Below are 14589 nucleotides of genomic sequence, written 5' to 3'. Positions count from 1 at the left end.
AACGAATCTTATTTTTTATCTTGACCTGACCCCAATTAGAGCCCCATTCGTGGGGTGACAGTCACGCGTACCGTTCTGGCCTTCATAGGTGCTCGCTAACAGCACTTGCCCCTACAGTCTGTTCAGGCTATACGGGGGATCTTTGTCTTTGTATGTGTGTGTGTGTGCAGTTATTGGTGAACGGGCTGAACCTTATCAATTGTGCTTCTTCTTCTTCTTGGTTCTTTCGTGACTTTACCGAAAGAACCAAGAAGATGAATCCCTGCAGTCACGAAAGCTTTAAATCGAAATTGTACTTCTGTTATTCTTGCAAAAATATTGACAGGAAATAATGCAATCACGTGAGCCACGACGACGAAGGCTGTACGATATATCGATTATCGTGGACCCTATACTCTTAGGTTTTTTAGGTAAAGTCACGTCGGTAAAAATAATAGAAATAATAATAGAAATAAAATAATAAATCACGACGTTTCGGAGGCAACACAAGTCTCCGTCATCAGGTGGGACCGTCACAGCTACATTCACTGTCTCAAGTGAGGCAACATTCCAAGAGACGAGTTCTTATATACAAGTTAAGGGGGAGGGGCTTATCTGAATGTGGTAGCCAATGAATGGAACGTGTTGGGGGGGGTGGGCGGGGCTAAAAGAGAACAACAGGTGCACTTGTTGTTGTAACTAGGGGTCGGCACGGTTTGAACCGACTCAAACTGGTTTCAAATTGAGCAAACCAAACGAAACCAAACCAGCGACGACTGAACCAAACCAAACCAAAACCAAACCAAACTAAGCTAAACCAAACCTCTTGAGTTGGCTTGAACCGAAAAGATGCGCGGCAAACAATATTCGCATTCAATACAAATATCAAGTGTATTAATCGCTAATTTCTACGCAGGCTTTCTTCATATTGAGATTCACTAGCAAGTACTGGACGACGATGTCGTCCACAGCCATCTCCTCAAGCTTGGCACGCCCAATGTCCTCGAACGCAGTGTGGTAGTTCAATGGCAGTGAAACCCCAACACTAGGCAACATCCGCGCCCACGAGCGCACACACATCTCGGCCTTGAACGTGCACTTGTGCAGGTTTGGTCGGTCGAGAAAGGAGCGCTTGGCGGCCGAGTTTGCTCTCTCGGAGGGCACGGACGACGCCGGGATAGGCAAATAGTCGAGGGCCACGCGTCGCAGGCGCGGGTACTTGCCGCCGTACAGCTTCCACCACTCGACGACGTCCATGCTCAGGTCCTGAGTCGGCTCAAGCAGGAAGCGGTCGACCTCGGAGGCGGCGCCGTCGTGAGCGTTGGGCGCGTAGACCATGTCAAAGAGGATGTTAATGCCGCCACGCGGCGCCGCCTTCGGCGCCGCGTCCGTCGTGAACGCTGGGTAGCGCTGGTTGAGAATGTCCGTCATCATGTCCTTGATATTGCTGTACTCGGCCTTTACAACCAACCAAACTAGTTTGAGCCGGTTCCACCCTGTCCGAGCCAAACCGAGTCGGTTTTCGTAGCCCCAAACCAAACCGAACCAGTTTAAACAGAGCCAAACCAAACCGATTTGGTTCGGTTCAAATCGCGGTTTGGTGGTTTGAGCCAAACCGTGCCGACCCCTAGTTGTAACCGGTGTTGGTTGACAATGCAAATGCAAAAAGGAGAGTACTGTTAAACGCTGGGGATGTCAACACTCGGTAAAGTAGAACCTGTCAAATAAGATGGTCCAAATATGTGTACTTAAATCTTTTTTGCATGGTTAATAACATCTTTCCAATGATTACTCACTTTGTACCCATCATCACGGTTGAAGTTTACCTTACGTCGTACGATATATCGTAGTATCGCTGTATTGCAGCTACCCTCGAGATGACCGACTGTTGTTGTCATCTTGCACACGAAGTCCGAGCCAGTCCATCACGTGGCTTCGCCCCTCGTACATGACCCCTTGACCCCCCCCTCACCCCACCCCAATGGGTAATTGTTGCCCCGTGACTCCCCTTGTGATTCAGCCCCCCCCCCCCAAGAGTGATATGATGAGTGACATGATTGTGGATAGTAGTAGGGTTTTACCCTTTTAAACTGGTACAAAACTGACACCTTTATTCAAAGCATCATGTTTGCAATAACCACAACACAAGTAGTCAAAAAAGCAAACAAAAAGAAGCAACTCTGATGATGATAATAATAATATGCACTGTCCTTCAGAGTTGCTTCTTTTTGTCTGCTTTTTTGACTACTTGTGTTGTGGTTATTGCAAACATGATGCCTTGAATAAAGGTGTCAGTTTTGTACCAGTTTAAAAGGGTAAAAACCTACTACTATATTTTGCCACTGGTAAAAGAGATCTCATAATGATTGTGGATATTCACATAGAAGTATATATATAAAATTGTACATATGTAAAAATATGCCAGGCGTTTCGTGGCATCTGCTGTTGTTTGAACAAGCGTTGGTGGATCACGCGAGGGTCGTGAAACTCCCTCCGTACCCGTGAGTGTCGATCTCACCGGCGTACATGATGGCAAGTTACAGCACGTGGACATCGAGTATATGGCTGCCATCAATGCCCACGTGGTAAGCCACTTCGCCGAGCTATCGTTTGCGGCCAAGTCGTTTCTGAAAGAGAAGCAATTAGTCCAAGTGGGTTTTACTGGACATCTGCGAAAAAGAGCTTTATAGCTCCTCGGATTCCTCCAGTATATATATAAAAAAACATATTCGAACTCCGATTCTGAGTGCTAGCTCCCTTGCACGTGTGGGTTTGCTCCGAGGTACTCTGCCGTGGATATCTGAGCCAGTCCTCTGAGCCTGGATTAAAAAGTTGAGGAGGCTCGGGGCGAAAGTGGTTGCCGATCACTTCGAACGTGTAGCTGCACATGTAGCTACGGGCCCCGCACTTTCAAGGGCCCCACGCTAAATGCTTTCAAGCTTTCAATTCCGGTTCAGTGATTCTGCACTTGCTTTATTACTATAGTACTATACCGCCTTCAACTTTTATGAACGACTGGGTGTTTAATCTTGGTTTGAAGCTTTCGTGACTGCAGGAATCCATACTCGTTGGTTCTTTCGGTAAAGCCACGTGGGTAGAAAAAATAAAATAAAATATCACGACATTCCGATTGTAAAACAAGCGATCGTCCTCAGGTGGAAAAAATAATCCAGCAGTATTTTATTTTTCTACCTACATGACTTTCCCGAAAGAACCAAAGAGTATGGATGTTTAAGGTTAGCAATTTGTCGTATTATATGACTATATAGCAAATGAAAAAATACAATTACTTTACTTTGCAAGTTAAAAATGTGTTTTAATATTTACGTTTGTTTGATTTATTTAGGGCCCCTTTATAACATATGCTACAGGCCCCGCACTAGCTTAATCCGCCACTGCATACAAGTACAACTTACTTTATACTCTTTGGTTCTTTCGGTAAAGTCACGGAGGTATAAAATAAAATACATCACGACGTTTCGGGCGCAACACAAGCGTCCGTTATCAGGTGGGAAAGCTTTCGTCGTGATTTATTTTATTTTCTACCTACGTGACTTTACCGAAAAAACCAAAAAGTATGAATGCCTGCAGTAACGAAAACTTCAAATCAAGATACAACTTACTTTGTTTAATCAAACTCCTGTGTTTTTATTAACATATCTATATTTTACTGGTTGGAACCTCCTGGTTACACCAGCCCACAGGGGATTATTGTGTCCGTCCGTCGTGCATCCAAAAATGGGAGAGGTGGGGCTGAGTGGAGAGGGGAGGGTGGGGAGGGGCTGGGTGGGGGGTGGGAGGGGTGGGGCTGGGTGGGGAGGGGCTGGTCACCCCGTGGTGCCCTTATAAAACTCAACGTTTAACCGACTCACGCCGGCTTGTGCCCGCCCTCACAGTCGGCCATATTTGCGGAATACACCACGCCGCCGTTGACCCTGGCCATTGACCGAGCAACCCAACGTTCCTACCAGCTCCCTCCGCAGGAATGTGTTTTCAAGGATTGAGAACCGTAGAGGTGCATGCTGCGGTTAAGGTCAAGAACCACTGCTCTATGGAGTCCCTCTGGTGGCAATATTTTGGCCTACTCTTCCACGTTGGCCAGACGTCTGCATGGCCAACCCGCACTCAACGGCAGACGCGTGTTTGCTCGCCTTATTTTCTCTCTCCCCCTTCCCTCCAAGGGTATCCTTTGTATGGCGATGACTCTGGAGTCTAGAAAGTTTATCTTTTGTTGTGGTCAGCTTATTCGACGCTCGGCTGGACGTCTTGAAAGAGGCGAGGCGGCAGCTACCCACACTTTACCCCACCACAAGGCCGTAGGCATGGAGTCAACATTGGGGGGGACCAAATCTTCCAGGGGGTCTTCACCTGAGGACGGCTGCTTGCGTTGTGGCCGAAACGTGGTGAAAATTGTATTTTATTATGTTTAATTTTTATTATTTTATAATTTCCCTTCTACGTGACTTTACCGAAAGAACCAAGAAGATGAGTCTGCTAAGGCTATACGGGGGGGGGGGGGGGCGGGGAATCTTTGTCTTTTGGGGGTGCTGGGGGTGAAGTCGTTTGCTCAGTGTTGTCGACTCATCTCATTGTTGCACCATGGCAATGCCTCCCTTTGTGGCGTGGGCGAGCGATGTGAAAACTCAATTGTGCCTGGCGCCTTTCACACAAAGGGCTCGCGCGGCGCTTTATAGGAAAGAGCCCGACCCTCGGCAAAGCCCTGAGCGAATACAGCTGAACGAAACTCCAAACGAATAACACCCTTTACAAATAAAACTGAATGTACGTAGACTCATAAAAAAACTTTTTTGGGTTAGATCGCGTTATTTATAAATGTGTCGTAACCCTCCACCACCCGACACGGCCAAACAGTAAAAAAGTGTCACTTTGACAAAAGACAAATAGTTCACTGCTTTAGCCCCACACCGGTGTGTTGAAGAGTGAATTGTAAATGTTGTAGATTCACTCTTCAACACACCGGTGGGCTAAAGCAGTGAACTATTTTGTCTTTTGTCAACGTGACACTTTTTTTACTGATTGGCCGTGTCGGGTGGTGGAGGGTTACGACACATTTATAAATAACGCGATCTAACCCAAAAACGTTTATTATGAATAATATTGGTCGCGAAAGCCTGCTACGCGTTAAACTGAATGTAGACTTTTCCCTCGTTTTTAGCGAGGGATACCTTCCGGATATGCTCGTGAATAGAAAATGTAGTGGATAATGATATTAGCCTCCGAAATCTTATTTTTTACGAATTACCTTAAATAATTTTCTTGGTTTTTTCGGTAAAATCACGTAGAAGGGAAATAATAAAATAATAAAAATAAAACATAATTAAATACAATTCTCACGACGTTTTGGCCACAACGCAAGCAGCCGTCCTCAGGTGAAGAAACAGGTCTGTCGAAAGCTTTAAATCGTACCTTAAATAAATACGTAAATACACTTTTAAACACGTGCACATGCTCACAATAACAAATTAATTGATCTTATCACTTTATCTCTCATCGGATTTTCTCTCATCACTTTCTCCCTCTCGATCCAGGTCGTGCAGAGTTCCAGATGCGATTCGTGAACAGCCAAAGTCGCGGACAGCTCTTCACCGATAACTCCCTTGACGACTGAAACTTACAATAATACAAACAACGCAAAGGTCACGTGACCTTTGCGTGACCTTTGCGTTGGCAGTACCGGGCGAGTGAGAGAACACATCTGTTGTAGGCTGGGGACTTAAAATAGTCAACCCCGACTTCAGAGTCCCCAAATGTTCTGGGGAAGTATGTTCCACAGACGAGGACTGCCCGGCTGCTCCTCAAATATCTCTTTTTGGGAGGGGGGCTGAATCATAGGGGGAGTCATGGGGCAACAATTAGATATGGGGTGGGTGGAGAGGTGAGGTCAAAGGGGTCATGCCCCCATTGATCGTAGGCTGCACCTTTGGTACGTTCGCCGAGCTGAAATACTGAGTGACCTCTTCTGCCGGCGGATGCACAGAACGAAACGTTCTGCCCGTCCAGAGTCGCGTGCGTGAGCGAGTTTTCATCGATTGCCGTCGCGCGCTCCCGATTCGGCGTTGAATGAAGATCACGTCGATGACAAGCCCAAAGATTAACGGCGCCGCGTCTGTCGCCGCCTGGAGGCGATCGACTCGTCGTTATGATGTCAACTGCGAAACGACCAAAAAAAAAATTTTGTCCCGTAAATAAAGTCGAGCGCAATGCTGAACGTCAAAAAAAAAGTCATTGATCGACGACTGGCTTCGGGGCTGGCGATGATCACGTCATATCCATCACGAATGTATCGATGGCCTGGCTGGGTCACAGTCTTGTCATACCTATAGCGTGAACAGACTGTAGGGGCAAGTGCTGTTAGCGAGCACCTGTGAAGGCCGGCACGGCACACGAGGGGGTGGATGGACAACAACCACGCCCGGCCCCCTTTGTCTCCCCAGTGGCGATGTTTACTACACACCGCACTAGGTACTCATTTGAGGCTGAGTCGACCTAGGGGAGGCCAGGACCGATTCAGATAATCGTCACCGGTGTTGGCCGTGAGCGGGAATCGAACTCTGGTCGCTAGGTTCATAGCGCAGCGCGCTAACCGCTACACAGTGACCCACACACACAGACACACACACACAGACACACACACACAGACACACACACACAGACACACACACACAGACACACAGCAACAACAACGACTACGACACCCGCGCATGCCCCAGCCAAATACATCGTGTTTTGTCTCTCTCTCAGATTTAGCAATCTTTGGAAGAACGTAATCAACCAAGTAGGGTGTTGACTAATTCTAGATTTGAAGCTTTCGTGACTGCAAGGATTCATATTCTTAGGTTTTTTCGGTAAAGTGACGTAGGTAAAACATTAAAATTAATAAAAGTAAAATAAAATAAAAATCACGACGTTTCGGAGGCAACACAAGCTTCCGTCTTCAGGTGGAACCGTCACAGCCACGACAGCTGTATCAAGTAAATGAGAGATTACAAGAGCTACCACTCCGAAAGCGGCATGCCGAGATAACAAGGTAATACCCATCGCTTTCGGAGTGGTAGCTCTTGTAATCTCTCATTTACTTGATACAGCTGTCGTGGCTGTGACGGTTCCACCTGAAGACGGAAGCTTGTGTTGCCTCCGAAACGTCGTGATTTATATTTTATTTGACTTTTATTAATTTGAATGTTTTACCTACGTGACTTTACCGAAAAAACCTAAGAATATGAATAGGGTGTTGACTGTTGTGTTAGACGACTATCTGTGTTGTATAGCATTGTATTTATAATTCATAATAAACGTTTTTGGGTTAGATCGTGTTATTTATAAATGTGTCGTAACCCTCCACCACCCGACACGGCCAATCAGCAAAAAAGTGTCACGTTTGGCCGTGTCGGGTGGTGGAGGGTTACGACACATTTATAAATAACGCAATCTAACCCAAAAAACGTTGATTATGAATAATATTGGTCGCGAAAGCCTGCCACGTGTTAAATTGTATTTATAAGTTTACTAGGTTTGTTTTTCTCATTCATTCGTACCTGATGATGATTGCTTGTGTTGCAATCGAAACGTCGTATGCTATTATTTTATTTATTTTCTTTCTACGTGACTTTACCGAAAGGACCAAGAAGTAATTACTGCAGTCGCTCAAGCTCCAAATCAAGTTTTCACCCCGTATTTATCAGTAAATGGATCGTTACGCTAATGGTAGCCGTACTCAGTAACAGACAAACCCTTTAGTCATCAATAAGTATCAACATTAGACATTAGACTTCTCTTACGTATTATGCAAATTGGTATATTTAGCAATACATTTAGCAAGCATTTGTTGTTAACTAGGCCGCTATTAGTTTAACTATTAAAGCAAATTAATCTGATATAAAATAAAAACTGTAATTGCCATCAGGTCTCATGGTGTAAAGCGCCGTCTCATCCACGCTATCTCTGTCGCCTCTATCCATGTGTTCTGAAGAAGGTCTATTGCCTAAAACGTCGCCTAATATAAATGTTTCCTTAGCGTTGGCATCGGTAATGTTGCAACCTTGTAATTTCTTGCTTACGCCACTGCTTGCAAAGTATATTAATATAATCTTAATTTTGGAACTTTCGTGACTGCATGAATTATTCTTTGGTTCTTTCGGTAAAGTCACGTATATTAATATATGAAAATGTGATTACTAATTATGTAATTACTCTCTTAAGATAGCTATGCTCTCATTCTGTTTGCATTGTATGCGGACATATACAAAAAACGCCATTACTCACATCGTCTTGAGTTTCAAGCACCGCTGTTTGACTGAACCACAAGCTGTGTTGAACGAGGTACTTATACATACACACACACGTAAATGTAATATATATACACACTTATACTGCACATCCGTCAAAGGAACGTATTTTAGGTATGTCTGTCAGAAATCACCTTCATCAATGGCCGCAAGGGTAAAGCGTTCTAAACCTCCTCGACACAGGGACCCCATTTCACCTTGCCAGGGTCGGGGCTATGTCCTCGAAAGACGTCAACTTCAGCTCCCTGCTGGGATGGGCACGCACGCAAACCCACAGCCACCGACGCCAAGGGTGGCCCAGTCGGGTTTTTTAAATCCTTTATATTAAGTTCGCTTGCTTGCTTGCGTGCTTGCGTGCTTGCTTGCTTACGACCGTGCAAATCTTTCGGTCGTTTTTTAACCCACTTCCCGTGATCCAATCGAGCTGACATTTTGCACACAGACTCGTTGTGCGAGACAATTAATGTTCGTGAAATTTTTTTCCCAAAATTTTACACTGTTTAGGGAAAATAAATTAAATATTTAATTACCAATTGCTTAATACTGGCAGACAATCATCTGACCCATAGGTGGCAGCCATCTCAAGCCAGAGGACGAGAGGACTCTAGCCGCCACGCATATAAAGGATTTATAGTGAAAAACTTTGTTTTTACGGGTTATACTTATTTACAATCGGGTTTAATTGTCTTTTTATATTAAACCCGATCATCTGAGATTGGGAGAAATCCGGTTTAACTGGTTCTAATTGCAGAACCGCACTTTGCCAACTTCTCAACGATGGGCTTCATCCATTCCAAGCGAAGGAACTCACTGGCGCCCACGATTGTGGAGGAGAAGCTCCACGTGTTCATCAAGACCAACCTGCCCGCCGCATTCTACGACTACCCCGTGCCCGACGGCCCCCCGAGTACGATAGCAGCACCGACGAGGAAGCAGCCGAAGCCTTGGATCAAAGTTTCGTATTCATTAAACCAGGTTATAATTCCCCGAAATCGGGTTTAATTGTATTAAAGAATAAACCCGATGCCTGCCGCTGGAAAAATCGGAGTTTTTCTACCCATGACCGACGCACGCTGAGCAGTGTCCAGTCACAGCAGTCCTGCTTTCTAGGGGTGCCACGGTGGCTAGGAGATGTTGACTACCTCGCCTGGTATGCAGGAGATCGTGGGGTCGATCCCGACCCTGACGCCTGCTGCTGTATATTTGGAGTTTGTGTGTCTCTCTTTCATCATCATCATCATCATGTTGGCTAAGAGATGTTAACTACCTCGCCTGGTATGCAGGAGATCGTGGGGTCGATCCCGGCCCTGACGCCTGCTGTATATTTGGAGTTTGCGTGTCTCTCTCTCATCATCATCATCACGGTGGCTAAGAGATGTTAACTACCTCGCCTGGTATGCAGGAGATCGTGGGGTCGATCCCGGCCCTGACGCCTGCTGCTGTATATTTAGAGTTTGCGTGTCTCTCTCTCATCATCATCTTCACCGTGGCTAAGAGATGTTAACTACCTCGCCTGGTATGCAGGAGATCGTGGGGTTGATCCCGACCCTGACGCCTGCTGCTGTATATTGGGAGTTTGTGCGTGTCTCTCTCTCTCTCCTCCCCTCGTGGTCGCGTGGATTTTTCTCCGGGTTTTCCCCGCACGTTTAGAAACGTGTGTTTATAGTACTTGGCTACTGTCATAAATTTCCACGTGATAAGCCACTTCGTTGAGCTATCGTTTGTGGCCAGGTCGTTTCTGAAAAAGAGATGTACAGCTCAGTGGGCCTTACCTGGTAAAATAAAATCAATAGTTTACTTTTTAGTCGAGTTTAGAAACTGTATTCTCCACCTTAACTCATAACTTGCCCTCAATCCATTCCATTCCCTTCCCTCCCCTAGTCTCTCCACTCCTTCCCATCCCTCCCCTATACACTCTCGTCTCACTCAAATCCGAACTAGAGGCCTCTTTCTTTTTTTGTGTTACTCGTATAAAAAAAAATGTTCTTCGTCGAAATAGGTCGTTGTCGTATTTTTGGACATTTGAGCGATGGTACTGAACGAGTCGCAACTGCTGGGCACTCCACCCAGCGCCCCTCGTGTGAACGTTGCCTGGCTTGTTTTAGAAGTCGGATTTGTGCTCTGGGATGTGTAGCAGAGCTCATGGGCTCATCTCTGTGATAACTTTGCTGCTGTTGTTGTTGTTTGTGCCCTTTTGTTTGTGGTGCCATTTCGTTATTCGTTTATTTATTCATCTACTATACATTTTTTGCTTTGGTAGGAAGGCTCTATATAAGATTTGGTCCTTATATACAATCAATATATAGCGTCATGGAATGCAATTAGCATGAATGATACTATATAAAATTAAAGTACGGTAGATCATCGATTATCCGGATAATCACTACTAATCATTTTTTTAAATCGCTTATTTTTGCACAATCTTGCACGACGTTATGCTCTTAGGTGTTGCTAAAAGTTTTTCTTTAAGTGTTTTAAATGTGTTTACTGTATGAAATTGGCATAATCGATGACCAACTATATTATTATTACTCTTTGTTTTTTTCGGTAAAGTCACGTAGTTAAAAAAGAGAAAATAAATTAAAACTTCAAATCTATAATTATATTATTATTACCATCATCGTGACCCCACGTGCTCTCTGTTACAATCACTCATTTATCAGGCCTTCCACGCCCTTGCCAGCTCAGTCACTCGATGTTTCGTTACCCCGCTTTTTTATATTTAGAGGGCGCCTTGAGGCAGGGCGCTCTATAATAACGAAGTAAAGATACATCGTAAGAACGAGCTATCGATGCAAAGTCTCGGTGCGGATCTGTCAAGATGCAGGAATAGAGAAATCGACCGAAAGTTCTCGGGACATGACCTACGTGCGGCGAGGGGAAAGCACTCATCCAGCAGTGGATAAGGACACGGGCTCTACGGTGTCCTAACAAATCCCCTAGTCCGCGGCTGTCAACCCAATGGGTTTATCAAGGGACCTCGCCTTGCCAGTATGACAATATGAGAATGGGTTTGACCCTTTCTGGCAATGAAACAGTTGTGTCCAGATGTTAAATCACCAAATAGAAACCCTTTGCAAGGAATCGTATCTGCATTAACCACACACAGGCCTTGTGGTGAACATGCAAACAAAAAACATGCGCTGGTAGTATATGATGATGCATTGATTTTGAAACTGATTGGTCCACAGCACAGACAGCTTTCTATAGAGCCGAGTCTCAAACAGCGTACAGGGAAATTGAGTCTGCAGGTCCATACGTCGCACAGCCGTTTCAATACGGGCACATTTGTTTTGTCTATTTGTTTTTGTTTCTCCCTTGTGATGGGACTTTGTAGGATGCACGTTGAGATTTATAAAGGCACGGGGTGACCAATGAGGTCTGAATTGGTCTGTGATAAGGTAGGCACTGATAAGGGTTTGCCAGGTATGTGAGTCACCCTGTGCTCAATTGAGATTCAGGGATGTGTTCGTCCACAGATGTTGTGAAACTCCTCTCTCGTGGGCACTGCCATAGCTCGGTTTCGCCAGGAGGAGGCAGTGTAGCGTGTTGACGAATCTGCGTCTGCTCAAGCCATTCTGTACGGGGATAGAGCGTTGTCCCCTCTCGCGTGCGTGGAGTTTATCCGGGGCGTTGCGGTTTCCTCTCGCACGTATCAACTGAGTCGTTGATAGGTTGAAAACATCTACAAATAAAAAAAAACCACTGCAAGACGCTGCTGAACAAGAGTCTTTGGACTTAGTGTGGCTCTGACGGGTAAATTCATTTTAAAAAATCTATTGGTTGGTAATAATTCTGCATTCCCATGACATGGACAGTCTCACAAACCACGAACAACTTTTGTACCACCATTGGTACCTCATTTGCCAGTAAAAAATATGATAATTGTTTTTTTACCCTTTTATCTGGCAATAAAACTGACACTCTCATACTCTGATGGTGCATTGTCTTTGAGTTGTGCGCCTTTTGGCGTCATCTGGTCCAATCTATGTGAGACTAGGCTCTAAGGAAAGCTGTCTCGGGTGTGGACCAATCAACTTCAAGGACAGTGCATACATGATCAGAGTTATGTTTTTTGTTTGCATTACGACTGCAGGTATTGTGGTCTATGCAAACATGACTCCTCGTAAAAAAATGTGTCAGTTTTGTTGCCAGATAAAAGGGTAAAAAACCAATTATCAACTTCTGTACCGTTCAAACTCTTAAGATAACTGGGCCTGGGTGGCACACGCCATGGCTAGAAGAGACGATGGCTGATGGCGAGGTGACATAACTATACTAATGATCATTCTGCTCTTAAAAATAATCTATGCCTCGAGTTTGTTGGCTGTTGTCTGTTGGCAAAGGCCCCTCTCCACACGAACATCAACTCGATTGGTAAGTGGCTGCTGCAGAGCCGTTGCCACTGAAACTCGCCGAGTAACTGGCTCACGGGATTTCTCCGCGTAACAAATAAACACTGAGTTGATTTGAAAGGGTGAAAGACGAAATTAGGAAGGCGTAATAATAATAATCATGATAGCTAGCGACACCACAGAGGTGTGAGTAATGAATACAGAGGAGTGACCACGCTGCGTTTTCAATTACTCTAACTCAGTGCTTCTTAACCTGGGGTGCACTCACCCGCTGGGGATGCGAGATGCCCTCTTTGCGAACCAAACGGGTCCAGTGACAGTAAACCACCGCTCTAGCTTTTCAATGTGTACTCCTATGAATGGCATTCTTTTTACAAGAATATCCATTACATCCTAAAGAATATAAAAACATTTCGATTTAAAGCTTTCGTGACTGCAGGGATTCATCTTCTTGGTTCTTTCGGTAAAGTCACGTAGAAGGGAAATAATAAAATAATAAAAGTAAAACATAATCAAATAATTATCACGACGTTTCGGCCACAACGCAAGCAGCCGTCCTCAGGTGAAGAACAGGTCTGTCGGAAAGACAGCGTCTGATTCAGAACAGGTCTGTCGGAAAGACAGCGTCATTTAGACAGCGTCATTTAGACGCTGTCTTTCCGACAGACCTGTTCTTCACCTGAGGACGGCTGCTTGCGTTGTGGCCGAAACGTCGTGAGAATTATTTAATTATGTTTTATTATTATTATTTTATTATTTCGCTTCTACGTGACTTTACCGAAAGAACCAAGAAGAATATTAAAACACCCAACGATACATATCATCTTGGAATTGTATTATTATGTAAAAAGGAAGATTGCTGAGAGTGCCCCGAGCATATGAGGATTGTGAGCAGAGTATTACAATGACGGCTGTTTCTTATTAAACCGTGGCAGAGCAATGTGTTCTCTAGTGGTAATAATGATACGATTATAATTATAGCATGGAGAGGGAAGGAGTCATATTCTTAGGGTTTTTCGGTAAAGTCACGTAGGTAAAAATAAATAATAAAAATAAAATAATAGAAATAATAATAGAAATAAAATTATATATCTCGACGTTTCGGAGGCAACACAAGTCTCCGTCATCAGGTGGGACCGTCACAGCCAGATTTACTGTACCCAGTGCGGTGTGTAAGCGTTGCCACTGGGGAGACAAAGGCGGCCGGGCGTGGTGCTGGCCACCCACCCCCTCGTGTACCGTTCCGGCCTTTACAGATGCTGCTCGCTAACAGCACTTGCCCCAAAAATATTGCTCAGGCTATACGGGGGATCTTTGCCTTTTGCGTGTGTGGTTTTTGTTGCATGTAGTTCCTAGGGAACAATCCCGTGGGCAGGTGAATTTCCAGCACATGCTGGCGGTACATCACTTGCCCCAACAGTCTGTTGAGGCTATACCGGTGGGAGGGGAGGGGGGGAGGACCTATGCCTTTGTCGTGTGCGCGCTTGTCTTTTTGTTGTTGTTGTTGTGGTTGTTGTGGTTGTTGTTGTGGTTGCAACGCGCGCGCATTCACCTGCCAGCGATGGGACGCAGCGGCCGTTCTCGACGCGGGGCTCGATCCGAATCGGGATGCTCTCGATGTGCGGCTCACGCGACGGCAAACGTCGTGTCGGCTCGTCAACGAATTGTCGAGTTTGCTGTGTCGATGGACGAGCAGGAGCCGTGTCCCACTGGCTACGGCGAATCGGAGCGACTGCCCCAAAGGAGGAACCCCCCCTCAACCAAATCCCCTCCACGTGCTCCCACCCCGCGTGCCCCCCGTCTGGTTGTTCTTGAACTGGGCGGTGGGCGGTGCAAGGAGTATGAGCAGCAGAGGTCGCAACCGGGTACCCGATACCCGTACCCTACCCGATACCCGGCCGTGAGTCACTGGTGGGTCACCGTTTGTCACTCATTTCCCAACGTCTTGT

The 14589-nt window shown here is 45.6% G+C and overlaps 1 protein-coding gene across 1 annotated transcript in view; it reads right to left on the bottom strand.

Annotated features, from left to right (window-relative positions):
- LOC133357205 (high-affinity choline transporter 1-like) overlaps positions 1-14384 on the bottom strand; it is a 36312-nt gene extending 21928 nt beyond the window's left edge. The window contains exon 1 of the mRNA XM_061575035.1: positions 14193-14384. The gene's annotated coding sequence lies outside the window, so the exon portion shown is untranslated. The remainder of the gene's footprint in view (positions 1-14192) is intronic.
- Positions 14385-14589: the final 205 nt, after the last annotated feature.

This window comes from Lethenteron reissneri, chromosome 57 (assembly GCF_015708825.2).
Source record: "Lethenteron reissneri isolate LAM-NWPU_2019-01 chromosome 57, ASM1570882v1, whole genome shotgun sequence".
NCBI lineage: Eukaryota > Metazoa > Chordata > Hyperoartia > Petromyzontiformes > Petromyzontidae > Lethenteron > Lethenteron reissneri.
The sequence above is the reverse complement of the archived record's forward strand: the minus strand, read 5'-3'. Positions and strand labels throughout refer to the sequence as shown.